This window comes from Eptatretus burgeri, chromosome 8 (genome assembly GCF_056783735.1).
Source record: "Eptatretus burgeri isolate ZD-2024b chromosome 8, Ebu_testis_v1, whole genome shotgun sequence".
Classification (NCBI taxonomy): Eukaryota; Metazoa; Chordata; class Myxini; order Myxiniformes; family Myxinidae; genus Eptatretus; species Eptatretus burgeri.
Window position 1 is genome coordinate 31,042,492 of NC_140968.1, and position 13,894 is coordinate 31,056,385.

The 13,894-nt window shown below is 47.4% G+C and overlaps 1 protein-coding gene across 3 annotated transcripts in view; it reads left to right on the forward strand.

Moving 5' to 3' along the window:
* The window catches only part of LOC147021448 (TOX high mobility group box family member 4-like), a 195,548-nt gene that overhangs the window by 42,307 nt on the left and 139,347 nt on the right, over positions 1 to 13,894 (forward strand). The gene's annotated exons all lie outside the window — the stretch shown is intronic.

The window sequence follows — 13,894 nt, forward strand, 5'->3', positions numbered from 1 at the left end:
TGGGCGTGTCTGTCTGTCTGTCTGTTTGTCCCGAGCATAGCTCCGTGGATTTTGATCCGATCTTGATAAAATTTGGGTGGGAGGTTTATATCATGATCTCGTTGTGTTTCCCTGAAAATGGGTGTGGTGCGCCCATTATGGGCGGAGCCACGCCCAAAAAACATGTGTTTTTAAGGGGTAGCCGGTTTCAAGTTACATCTTCTCCGAGGGGGTTTGTCGAATCTGGCAGGGGTTTCGGAATTTGGTTAGCCCAATGGCACCTGCATAGCCCCACGGAGCTCGATTTTTTTTTTATTTTTTTTTATTTTTTCATTTTCGTCCCAAGGTCACGAACTTAGAAAATTACGAATTTTGATGTAAAAATCCATCTTCTCCGAGGGGTTTGTCGAATCTGGCAGGGGTTTCGGTGTTTGGTTAGCCCAATGGCACCTGCATAGCCCCACAGAGCTTGATTTTTTTTCATTTTCGTCCCAAGGTCAAGGTCACAAGGTCACGAACTTAGAAAATGTCAAAAAAATCAATAAATTGGGCATCCAGCTCCTAGGGTTTTCAACTGTTTCGAATGAAAGTTGGTGTGCAAGTAGTGCTCTTCAAGTACTACAACTTTCATCATTTACGTTTTTCCCGATTCCCGCCATAAAATAAAAATGCGAACTATGTTTAGGATTTCGCAATTCGTGGTCGATTTGTAGTGCTCTTCATTTACTACAACTTTCATCATTTACGTTTTTCTCGATTCCCGCCAGTTTGCCCGTGGCGTCCCCTTGAAGGTCAAAAAATAAAAAAGGCGAACCGTGTACATTGCTCGTGAACCATCGCCGTCTTCAGACTTGTGTTTATTAATTTTCATGCTGGATTGATTAATGATAGCCTTGTTTGTACACACGCAGGCTGTAACTGTTTGTGTGACCTTTATTGGTCGAGAATGGTGCTTCCTTGGTTTTAATTGTGATATGCCTACACTGTAATACTATTTGTCTGGCACATCTCCAGGAGATGAAACTATTGTGCAGCTTGATTGGAATGTGACCTTTGACCAGGTGCTGTCAGCACGGGTAAAAGCCTTGTGTTTCTCGGCAACGCATCTTGAGTGCTTATTGTGGGCACTTTCTGCAATTTTTCTCCTTTCTGAAGCTTTTTCTCCTTATAAGTCTGGGAATAACACAAGGTCAGTCATTTTTATGCACATGTGACTCGCAAGATGTTGACCATTGACCTTTTTTTTGCGTTTCTGCCATGCCGAATGCCTGAGCATATTTGTGCACACCCATATTTAGAGGCTGTGCTTCCCGTTCCACCCGCCTTTTAGCCTTTGGTGAGCACACAGCAAAGGGAATTTGGTGTTCTGACAGATGGTGGGCTGTCAAGCACTTTTTTTGCTGCCAAAAGGAAAGATGTTTTCCATAACAAAACACTTTTCCAGCCCTTGTGAATTGGCTGCATTTGTGCCTATTTCTTTCGGTTGACAAACACCATGCTAGTTAGTCCAAATCATCGTAAAACTTGCTGTCTAGAGTTTGCATGACTTGTCAATGAAACCCAGAGCCCATTTTATCAGCATTTGCTATTGTTTGGACCTGATTTATTGGAGGAGTTTTTTTTGTGCAGGTGAATTCATTGGGGAAGACAAATCACGAGTGATTGTGCAGTGAATGTTAGTGTAAAGCCTGAGATTTTTGAATTTCAAACCTCAGGAGGAAGAACGAGCACCAGAAAATTGTAGCTTTGAAATTTATTTCTGGGAATTTCAGTTTGGAATTACCTTGATGGAATTGCATTCTTCAGAGATGAATGGAGCTATTGTCGAAAGCTGTGGGAAAATGTCTTTCCACCAATAGGTGAAAACGTCATTTGATGTTTTTTATTTTTATTTTTTTTTCTTTCTTCCAAGCTCTAAAGGTAGGTCACAACAGTTGCTTGTAATTCCAGGTCTGGTTTTTTGAGTGCACTTTGGTTACCGGAGCCCATTCCTGTTCAGATTAATGTGAGCTAAACTGCGCTATTGCTGTATCTTGCAATGCTGTACGTTAAACAGCGATCTTGTGATGCTAAGGAATTACTGTTGGACTAATTATTTTTTATGATCCACACAAAAAACTGTTGCAACTCCAGCACATGTGCTTAGTCCACTAGAAACTGCATACTGCAGAGAAAACTGTCTTATTTTACGGCACACGGACCGTTGAAACATTTTCTTGCTTGTGAGCATATGCGTTGTATTGTTTTGCTTGATTGCTTCACACCAAGAGCATGCTTTTCTCTTCATGCCGCTTCAAGTCGTAGCATCTATTACACATACTTGCATTTGGGTTGTACCAAAAAAACCCTCCAGTATTGTGAACTTTGAATAATATTCAAAATACCTATCAACTCTTATATTAATAGCTTTAAACAGTTTGATGTGTGTGCATGTGCACATGTACACTTGCGATCTCCACCAGTCCCTTGTAAAGGTAGAATGAACCAAAGGGGTACTCCATCACACCCCTTGTACAGTGTTCCTTGCGCCCTGCCCCTTTTGATGTGGGGTCCTGCCCCTTTTGAAGTGGGGTCCTGCCCCTTTTGAAGTGGGGTCTGTAGTGTCGTGGCAGAGGTGCGAACAGGCAGACACGAGCCGGAGGGTAACACAACTCCGCTTTCTTGCCTCGAGCGAGAGGGTGGGCGTAGGATGCCCGTAACTCCGCTTTAATACGCACTCGATCCACCCTACAGGCACACCACCTACAAGACACTGCTAATGACACCACATGCTGCTTACTGGTGCTACTGGTGCTACTGGTGCTACAAGTCCCTAGCGGGCGAGTCGGGACATATGAAGCCACAACCACGTGACCACCACCATCCGTGACTCGGGGCTCCACCCATACAATACATGCTCCGCCCATACACCACACTCCTCCCTCCTAAAAGTATGATTATAAAATGACAATAATGATGAGCATAATTGGCAAAGAATACTACGACACAAAGGCAAAGAGGAACAAAATGACATCAACCATGTAAAATCCTCCCAGTACCACGTCACTTGATCTAACCCTGGGGTAATGGTCGGGCTGTGAATCAAACCCAGATGAGATGGCTCAAAAGAAAAGTGTGCTTCATCCGCACAACCTGTAACAATAATGCCGTTGTTTTAATCTGGCACATAATACACCCTTCTATCCCCATCACATCATATACTGTGTTGGTGCGAGTGAGTGGAATTCCAAACGCAGCCGACTGTAGAAGCGCCCCCAGGCGGCCCATGCTAACACGCCTTCCGGCGAGGTCGAGATGACACCCCAAGCGAACCTCCCCCGGCACCATCAAATGCTCCCGGTCGACAAGCTGGCACATCTCCCTCAGACAGGACCGAATCAGGTAAACACCCTGAGTCTGCAAGCCCCGCGGGCGCCAGCACGGCTGACCTTGGCGAGACCAGAGGTTTGCGCTCCATGGCGCCAGGCACGTCTGACCTTGGCAATATCAGGGGTAGGGGTGACGCTGAACAGCGAACCTGCCCCGGCTCCCCGCCATCAACTCGAACCAGGCAATTAGCCGGCTCCATTACCAGCCGTCCCACACCAAAATCGGGCATCAGCACCGGGCGCAACACCGCCCCTGCCACCGACTCCTTACGTCGCACCAAATCCAGCCGAGACTTCAACGCACGTCCACACAAATGATCAGCTTTGACTGGATGCACAGCAGTGTCATACAACAGCAAAAACATCGTTGGCGCAGATGCAAACTTCTCTTTACGTACAGCGCGTTCCCACAGCATAATTCTAACACATGAAGGTGCAGCGAACTGCGGACTGCCATCGAAGACCGGGATCTGGAAGACCTCTGTATTCGCAACGATCGTCCGCAAGTTCTTCACATCAAAGAAAGCATTGATTCCAATCAAACACATTTTGCTCACACGCGGACTGTCGGCATTTGCTTTTATAGCACCATGCTGAATCACTCGTGCCGTGAGAATCAAACATACAACAATTAACAAATCATGAACCACGCTGCGCGCAAGCCTCTTGGTTGTCACGACGTTGAGGCGACTTGCGTGCAGGCCCTCATCGGAACGTCGAAGAGGACACTGTCGATGGCCGCGTTCCGCGAACTTCTTGAATGCGACCGGTTCGCTTTGGACTTGGCACAGTGCCAACACATCAACCCGGTTGGTTGATCCAGATGAAGGTGGACCCTCCGCGCAACGCAAGCACGAGAGCCCGTCGCAGCTGGCATGCTCCCCGTTGCTCCAGAACCGTATATCGTTAGTGCAGGAAGCAATGAACAGACACCAACGTTGTATCGCCGTGGCCCCTGCCACCGGGACCTCTCCCTCGGGTCTCGAGGGAGGCCTGGGGCAAACGGAGGTACAGGGCCCGAAGGAGACACAGGCGCACCTGGAGGTACGAACTCCAAAAGGGGCACCTCCTCCTACCAACCCTCTAATCAGCTCGGCACGGGACGTCCAAGGTGAATGACTGGCGCCGTCCAGTCCAGCCTGAGGCTAGCCAGCCAGTCTCGGCCCAAAAGGGCGGGCCCCTCCCCTCGTACCACAAACAGTGAGAGCAGGGCGCCTTGACCTTGGTATATCACCGAGAAGTCTGTCACAGCAAGTGGCGTAAGCGCTTCGCCGGTGTACGTGTACAGCGAAAGGGTCGCCCTGACCAGGTGAATACCGCGGAGTTCACGAGCGGTCTGTTCGCCCATGATCGACACCGCGACCCCGGTATCAACTTGAAACACGATCGGTGCCCCGTTCACCTCGACCTCCACTGTCATTGGTCTTGTTACCTTCGGACCAATTGAAAACAGGCTCAACATCAACCGCATTTCCTGCTCCGGGCCGCTGGGATCGCTATACCCATGCTGCAGGCCGCACTCCAGGTCGCTGGGGTCGTCCCGCACTTCGCTATCCATGACCTTAACGGCGGCCAATGCCATTCAACACACACGCTTCAGATGTCCCACCTTGCGACAATGCAAACACACGGTGTTTTTATACGGGCACACCCGCCACAGGTGCTGTCCTCCACACCCCCAGCACCCCTGTGTGTTGATCTCGCTGGCCACGCTGCGGCGTCCGGCCCCGGCCCGCACCGAAAGGCGTGCGCGTGGCCTGGGGCACATGGGTCATCGCGTGGACCCCGGGGTCACCCGACATGCCCCAGCTGGGATCGCCCGTCATGCCCTGTCCGGCGATGACTCGGACATCTCCGAGAGTCTGCTCCACAGCAGCAGTCTCGACCGCCGAGTGGAATGTACCGTCGACACCTCGCATCCGCAGAATCGCCGACACCATTTTCGCTTCTTGCAACCCAGAAATAAAGCGATCCCTGAGTCGAGCTGGATGCTCCCCCGCCGTGAACTTGCAGGCCATGGCCGAATGCTTCACTTGCGCCACAAAATCGGCGACGCGCTCCTCCACACCCTTTGCGAGGTGATCGAACTGATATTGAGCCAGCTGCAATGACTTCTCTGGCGCCATGTGGGCTTTCATCTTCTCTACCACGTCCTGAAACGACAGCCCGTCGTCACTGGGCTTGTCCGGCGCCACCAAATCACTCAGTAGTCGATAATGTTCCGTTGATAGCGAGGCGAGCAAGATCGATTTGCGCTTGCTCTCGTCGTCTACATCATTCGCGTGGAAATATAACCCCAACTGTTCTGAAAACAATTCGAAGTCGTCCCCGACGAAGACGGGCACTCGTCCGTGCGCCATGCCCCGACCTTCAACCATCCTCGAGCCTGGCCTGCCGTCCACTCGACGTGAATTCGCAAGCGACGGCGAGATGTCTCGCCCGTGCGGCGAAACTCGCGATGCGCTTCCCTGGGCTCCTCGCCAGGTGATCGAACTCGGACCTCGCGAGCTGCGCTGATTCTCCCGGCGCTCCGTGCGCCCTACAATCCAATTGCTCCGGCAACGACTCAAAGTCAATACCGAGGAAAACAGGCACTCTGCACACGTCGATCCGAAACAGCCTCGTCGCCAAACTGTAGTGTCGTGGCAGATGTGCGAACAGGGAGACACGAGCCGGAGGGTAACACAACTCCGCTTTATTTCCTCGAGCGAGAGGGTGGGCGTAGGATGCCGGTAACTCCGCTTTAATACGCACTCGATACACCCTACAGGCACACAACCTACAAGACACTGCTAATGACACCACATGCTGCTAACTGGTGCTACTGGTGCTACAAGTCCCTAGCGGGCGAGTCGGGACATATGAAGCCACAACCACATGACCACCACCATCCGTGACTCGGGGCTCCGCCCATACAATAGATGCTCCGCCCATACACCACAGGGTCCTGCCCCTTTTGAAGTGGGATCCTGCCTCTTTTGAAGTGGTTTCCTGCCCCTTTTGAAGTGGGGTCCTGCCCCCCTTTGAAGTGATGTCCTGCCCCCCTTTGAAGTGGGGTCCTGCCCCCCCTTTGAAGTGGGTTCCTGCCCCCATTTGAAGAGGCGTCCTGCCCCCATTTGAAGTGGTGGCCTGTCCCCCATTTTAAGTGGCGTTCGGTCCCCCTTTGAAGTGGCGTTCGGTCCCCCTTTGAAGTGGCGTTCGGTCCCCCTTTGAAGTGGCGTTCGGTCCCCCTTTGAAGTGGCGTTCGGTCCCCCTTTGAAGTGGCGTTCGGTCCCCCTTTGAAGTGGCGTCTTGCTCCCCTTTGAAGTGGCTTCCTGTGTCCCCCTTTGAAGTGGCGTCTTGCTCCCCTTTGAAGTGGCGTCCTGTCCCCGTTTGAAGTGGCGTCCTGTCCCCCTTTGAAGTGGCGTCTTGCTCCCCTTTGAAGTGGCGTCCTGTCCCCCTTTGAAGTGGCGTCTTGTTCCCCTTTGAAGTGGCGTCCTGTCCCCCTTTGAAGTGGCGTCTTGCTCCCCTTTGAAGTGGCGTCCTGTCCCCCTTTGAAGTGGCGTCCTGTCCCCCCTTTGAAGTGGCATGCTGTCCCTCTTTGAAGTGGCGTCCTGCCCCGTTTTGAATGACAACCTCCCCGTTTTGAAATGACGACCTCCCTGTTTTGCAATGGTGTCATACCTCTTTCAAAATGGTGCCATGCCCTGCAGAACTCTTTCCCTGCCATTCTGAGCCCGTATCTGGCCATCTGAAAATACACAGAATTGGCCTACCCTGAATAAAGTTTATTACCCCAACATTTGACTCTTTCAATAGGAGGGGTTTTCAAATTGTTTTCTCCTCCTCATCCTCCTCACATTTACGACATTGCTGTGATTGGTCGTCAGACTGTCCACGAATCAGTAACCAATCACAGCTCGAGCGCTTCAGAGCTCCTGTCAATCATCGAGTTAGGCTACGCCCAGGCACCTGGTGAGTTCGTCTTCACCGTTTAAAGTCAGGCACAAAGGACATATCTTCATTTGGACATGTCTTCGTTAAGATATGGATATATTTGTGTTTCTGTCATCTTTAAATGCAATGTCACCTTACATTGTGTAGTCAAGCTGACAGGAATTTGTATCTACATTAATTTTATCGAAGACATCGGCGTCATGACATGCAAGCGGTGGGGGCTCGCGCATAGTCGCCATCTTGTTTATTTACAAACTACTGGGACCCCCTTTGTGGTGCGCCTTTTAGGCCTACAATCTTTAAATTGTCGGCAACACGTAACTAGAGGCCAGAGAAGAGGGGCAGAGCATGATGATAATTATAATCTGAAATGTATATCAATAATTTTTGCACATCTGGAGATTTTCATACCCACCCTACCCCCCAACCCTCGTGGACGTGTGGTTGATGCCCCATCCCGCTCGCAAATACCCCATTCTGAATTTCATTTGCACCCTGCTCCCTTTTGCCTCCTGCCCCTCCGACAAGGTTGTAGATGGGAGATATTAAAATGAGCTCCATCCTACCAACCGATCACCTTCCATGTACTTTTGTGTACCATACGTGATATTTCAAAAACCATTGAACATTTAGCTTTTATATTGCTGATATCTATCTATTTCTCATGACATTATCTCAACCTGATTGAATCATGGCTGTGATTTGTTGAATTAGGTTGCCATGGCAACTTTGCTTGTGTACTAGATATTTCAAAAACAGTTGAAAATTTAGCTTTCACATTACACAAATCTATTCCTCACTACCCAAAAGGTGGGGGACTGAGAGAGTCAGCTCCTTGTTATTTTGGACGTGAGGTCTATGTTTAGAATAAACAATTGCTTTGGTGGTGTTGTGTACCTTACCATTGAAAATGTTATGACCAGGAATGTTGTGTACCTTACCAGCTAAATGGAATAGCATGTCATCAGTCCGTCTGTCCGTCCATGCATGAACACTTGCAACTTCTTCTCTGAGACTAAACACACAATTTTGATGAAACTTGACCACGACCTTCATCACCTGGCATGTACCAAAGTTTGTCACGGCAATAAATATATCGGGCACTAATGGAGTGTATGGGGGAGGGGGGGGGTTACCTCCTCCAAAATAGGTATTTGCTTTCTTCTCAGAAACTACACACACATTTCATCTTAGAAACTACACGTACATTTCATCTTCGAAACTACATGCACATTTCATCTTAGAAACTACACACACAATTCCGATCAAACTTGACCACATGCTTCATCACCCATGATGTACTAAAGGTTATTCACGGCATTAAAGAAAAATCGGGGTCTGAGCTGGTCTACGGAGGGAGTTTACAGGGGGTGGGGGTGTTGCCACCCTAAAGAGGTATTTGCTTTCTTCTCTTGAGACTACACACACAATTTCGATGAGACTTGAACACAACCTTCATCGCCTGTGACGTACCAAAGTTTGTTCACGCCATTAAGAAAAATTGAGGTCTAAGGATGTCACGGGGTGGGGGGGGGTTGCCCCCTAAAATAGGTATTTGCTCTCTTCTCAGAAACTACACACAATTTTGATGAAATTTGACCAAAACCTTCATCGCCCGTGATGTACCAAAGTTTGTTCATGGCATGACAACGAGAAAAAAAAAATCAGCCGTTCCCCCCCCCCCCAAAAGAATAGGTATTTACTTTTTTTCTCCATTACATATTTTGTGTGTCATCTACGCCTACCCGTGGTTCCCTTGTTATCTTATCCAGCCGCTACCAGCTGAGTGCCCAGGTGTATTGCCGTTATTTGTTCACGAAAAAAATAAGTGACCACTATATTCATTATTATTGTGTGTTTGTCTGTCTGTCTGTATGTCTGTCTCTGTCTGTCTGTCCGGAGCATAGCTCCGTGTGTTTTGATACAATCCTGATAAAATTTTGGTGGGAGGTTTATATCATGATCTAGTTGTGTTTCCTTGAAAATGGGTGTGGTGCGCCCATTATGGGCAGAGCCACGCCCAAAAAACGTGTTTTTAGGGGGTAGCCGATTTCAATTTGCATCTTCTCTGAGGGGGTTTGTCGAATCTGACAGGGGTTTCGGTATTTGATTAGCCCAATGGCACCTGCATAGCCCCACGGAGCTCGATTTTTCATTTTCCTTCCAAGGTCAAGGTCACAAGGTCACGAACTTAGAAAATTGCGAATTTTGACATAAAAATTTCTCTTCTCTGAGGGGTTTGTCGAATCTGGCAGGGGTTTCGGGATTTGGTTAGCCCAATGGCACCTGCATAGCCCCACAGAGCTCGATTTTTTTTTCATTTTCGTCCCAAGGTCAAGGCCACAAGGCCACGAACTTAGAAAATTGCGAATTGTGTTTTTAGGGGGTAGCTGATTTCAATTTGCATCTTCTCCTAGAGGGTTTGTCAAATCTGGCAGGGGTTTCGGTATTTGGTTAGCCCAATGACACCTGCATAGCCCCACGGAGCTCGATTTTTCATTTTCATCCCAAGGTCAAGGTCACAAGTTTCACGAACTTAGAAAATTGCGATTTTGACATAAAAATCCATCTTCTCCGAGGGGTTTGTTGAATCTGGCAGGGGTTTCGGTATTTGGTTAGCCCAATGGCACCTGCATAGCCCCACGGAGATCGATTTTTTTTTCATTTATGTCCCAAGGTCAAGGTCACAAGGTCACGAACTTTGAAAATTTCGAATTTTGACATAAAAATCAAACGACCGCCCAAACTTTGAGAGCTGGGATGACAATATTTTTTATGCATAATCTTGAGGTCATTCCCCACCGAAAGTCTTCACACCATTTTGCTCTATCTCGAACACTTTGCCCGTGGCGCCCTCTTCAAGTTTGTTTTTACGCTGATTTCATCAAAGTATGGATAATCCGAGGAGTGCGAAATTCCATATAGCCTATATTACATTATATTGTTCCTGGAATGTTCCAGAAGAAGTTTTGCACCAAAGGTCATAATCCTTGACCTTTGACCTTTAAAGTTCACAAAGGTCAAATTTTCAAAGTTGTGGGAATCGAACCGGGTTTTCGACCTTCTTCGACGAACTAACTCCATTAAGCTATAGCACGTTTCCTGTTTCCTTATTTTAATGTCCACAATATTGTTTTGTGACCTTTAAAGGTTATGCAAAGGTCAAATTTTTAAAGTTATTGAACGAAACCGGGTTTTCGACATTTTTGCAGCTAATGACCTGTCACTCGTACCACATCATGTTGATCATTTTTATAACTTGGTAAAACATTATCACATTGTCTCATCCTTGACTTCTGAAACAATCTACATCGTCAAATACCGCTCGTGAACCATCGTCGTCTTCAGACTTATTTTTTTAAAATCTATCCTCCATGAAAAGATTTTGTATTAATGGTGATTGAATTAGTGAAGTTTTAACGTCTAACATTTAAAAATCATAAATGTATTGTACACTGTATCGTTTTTTTTTTGTTTTTGTTTGTTTTAGCACAAACTGGTTTTAAACACTTTTTCCAGCCACACAAACTGTATAAGATCAATAGGACATAGTGGTAAACATGATTTAAAAAAAAAATGTCATGGAGTTTGGTTTCACTGGATCCAGATCATGCTGTGAGGCTGTATAAAGTGGATCGGATGAGATTCCACTTATCTGTTACAAGTAAAGGTTACACCACCGGTGTGACGCCCATCTTGGACGGGTGTCACTGGCAACATATGGTAAAAGACAGATAGCATGAATGTATTTTAAACAATATATTATATCATTTTTATCCATTGATTACAATCATTCAGGTTTTCCCCTTCGACTGTCCCGCAGTAGCTCCACTTCGATGACATTACCACGTAGTTTAGTGACTACGCAACGTGTACCATTCGTGAGTTCCGGAGGATCCATAGAGCGCATTAAAATTACAGGGCACCCTACTTTAAAGTGATCCAAAAGGCCGGATCAGTTTCGTGTACATATTCATATCTTGTAGATTTTAGCTGGCCGGATCAGTTTCGTCTGCATGTTCATATCTTGTAGATTTTAGCTGATTCTGAAACTGTTAACAGCATGTCGATCGGATGGTTCTGTGATTTTCTACGGTAGTAAACAGAAGTACGACTTAAGCCTGTACGCCACGATGCGGAGACCCGAGGACCTAATATTTCACAACAAACTAAAAACTCACAAAATTTCAAGATATTTTAAATAAACAATTTATTATAATATCAATTAAATATCATTTTTATCCATCGATAATATGAATTGTTCTGTACAGCTATAGTTGTTCTCCTGGGATCTGTGCATCCATCCACGATCTATGTTCTAATGAAGTGCAGTAGGAATAATAAAAACAGCACCGTGCAGGAAGTGTAGGTAATCTCTCCAAAGCTCTCGGAAAGCCTTAAAATGCATCACGATCGGTTTGATTGTGAACAGATATACGGACGGACGGACATCGAGACCGGTTTTATTAGGTCATCATGAAGGTACCGCTTGAGATTACGCATTGAAATAGAGATATGAATACTCAAGTGAGTTTATTATATGTCTATGATTGATAGCTTATTGACAGCTCAATAACATGAGCGATTTACTATGGCGTAGAGTGATTAATAATAACATACTCTACAAAAGGTTTTACGAACTCATCTTTAATAGCCACGGTCCTCTAAAAAATGGGAAACATTTTTATTTCTTTTTTGTGCAATAATTCCTCCCATTTTGCAAATGGAGAACATGAACTGTTTAACTACCATAATCATCAAAACGAATTTTGAGGAGCCTCTTAAGGAAGACAATAATATCATTACTATATTTGTCAAAGCTTGTTTCATTTCATGCAGTAACAAAAATCTGATGGTGGAACAAAGAAAGGGGCTTTCCGAAATCTTAATATAGATCTCACAAAGCTGCACATGACGAAGCACAGCAAATTAACCAATGAAAATTGATTTACAATCTTCGTCATGACGTTGCTGTATTTTGATCCGACATTAAAAAAAAAAAAAAAAAAAAAAAAAAAATATATATATATATATATATATATATATATATATATATATATATAGTGTTGTGGTTACCAAATTCGCAAACCACCATTCAGGTCCCTTAGGTGAGGTATCTCGGTAAGTACATGTGTAGTTAGGCCCGAACCCGTTGTCTAGTGGGAATACATGTCATTTATGCGTGCTGCGACTCTTCAGGATAGCCGTTTTTCTTTTACTATCTTTAATTTGGACCAACCGCCATTGTTACCACCACCAGTCACAACATCAACCACCAACCACAACGCCGCTTCACCACAACCGCCACGACCTTCACGTCACACCTCGCAGCCGTCGCATCGCCACCGTTCTTGCGCCGCCTGTGGGTACCGGTGTTGGACTCGTGCAGGGCGCGCGCCGAACAGCGTGTACAAAATCACGGATTTTGTGCTTCAAAAACGGATCAAAAACGACACACGCCCACTTTTTGCCATCCAATCGGTGAGCGAGGGGCGATTTGGCCCCGCCTCCAGGGCGATCGATATATGCAAATTTATGGATCAAAAAGCATTCACGCCCACTTTGTCTCGGGCCAATGGGGAGCGAGGTGAAAGGTCGAAGGGAGGGGGTCAAGGATGAGAGGGCGAAGCTACGGGGCTGATAAAAGGACCGTGTTCATCAGTCCAGAGACGAGTGGAGTAGGAGAGTAGGAGAGTAGGAGAGTAGGAGAGTAGAGAGTAGGAGAGTAGGAGAGTCGAGAGCAGAGAGTCAAGACTTCGCGGGCGGTGGAGTTGGCAAGAAGGAGCTGGTCGTCGTGTGCGTTGGAGTCGGAACGGAGGGGACGGAGCTGTGGAGAGGCGGCGAGGGCAGACGAGGGGGTGCTCGCGTCGTGCCGGGAGCTGTACACCCCAGGGAGGCCGACAGCGCGACCTGGCCGAGGTGGAGACGCTCGTCGCGGGACAATAAAAATCCTCTATACCCCGAGCATCAGCAACCCCCTCCTGTTCCCCCCCGCGCTGAGATAGTGCGACCAAGGGGGCCCCTTTCCCACCCCCTACCAGACACTGCCCGCGAGGCTCGCGGAGTTGAGGCACCATCGCCGCTCCGCGTCTCATCACAGACGGGTCTCGGCCTCAGGCCCGCCTCATCCTTGAGGGTATTCTTTCCTTGGTTTTGGGTATGTGTTGTCGGCGCCGTCTGTGAAGTAGAATTGTATAAGTGTTGCCGTGTGCTCGGTAGTCGGTATTAGCTCTGCATTGTGTTTTCGCTTTTATATTTGCTTTTTGTGTAAATGGAATTGTGTTTTTCTTTTCTGTGTGCTTTTGGTGGAATTGAATATGTGTGCTTCCCGTGTGCCGCGAATAAATGTGCTTTGTGTTGAACTGTTTCCCGCTTCGCTTCGTCATTTCTCCCATTGAATCCTCATCTTGCTTCACGTAAAGGGTTGGTAGTGGGCTGAATACGCCCGATAATTAATCGAACCATCGAGGTCGACGATAACACCGCTCGGTTATTCTGATAGTACGGAACGGGTCGCTTAAGTGGCCCGTGTCCGAAGTCGACCTGCGGCGAGGTGCGATCGCCCGGTCTACCCTCCGCGTGGGTACTTAGGTAGGTCGAATTTGGCGAGC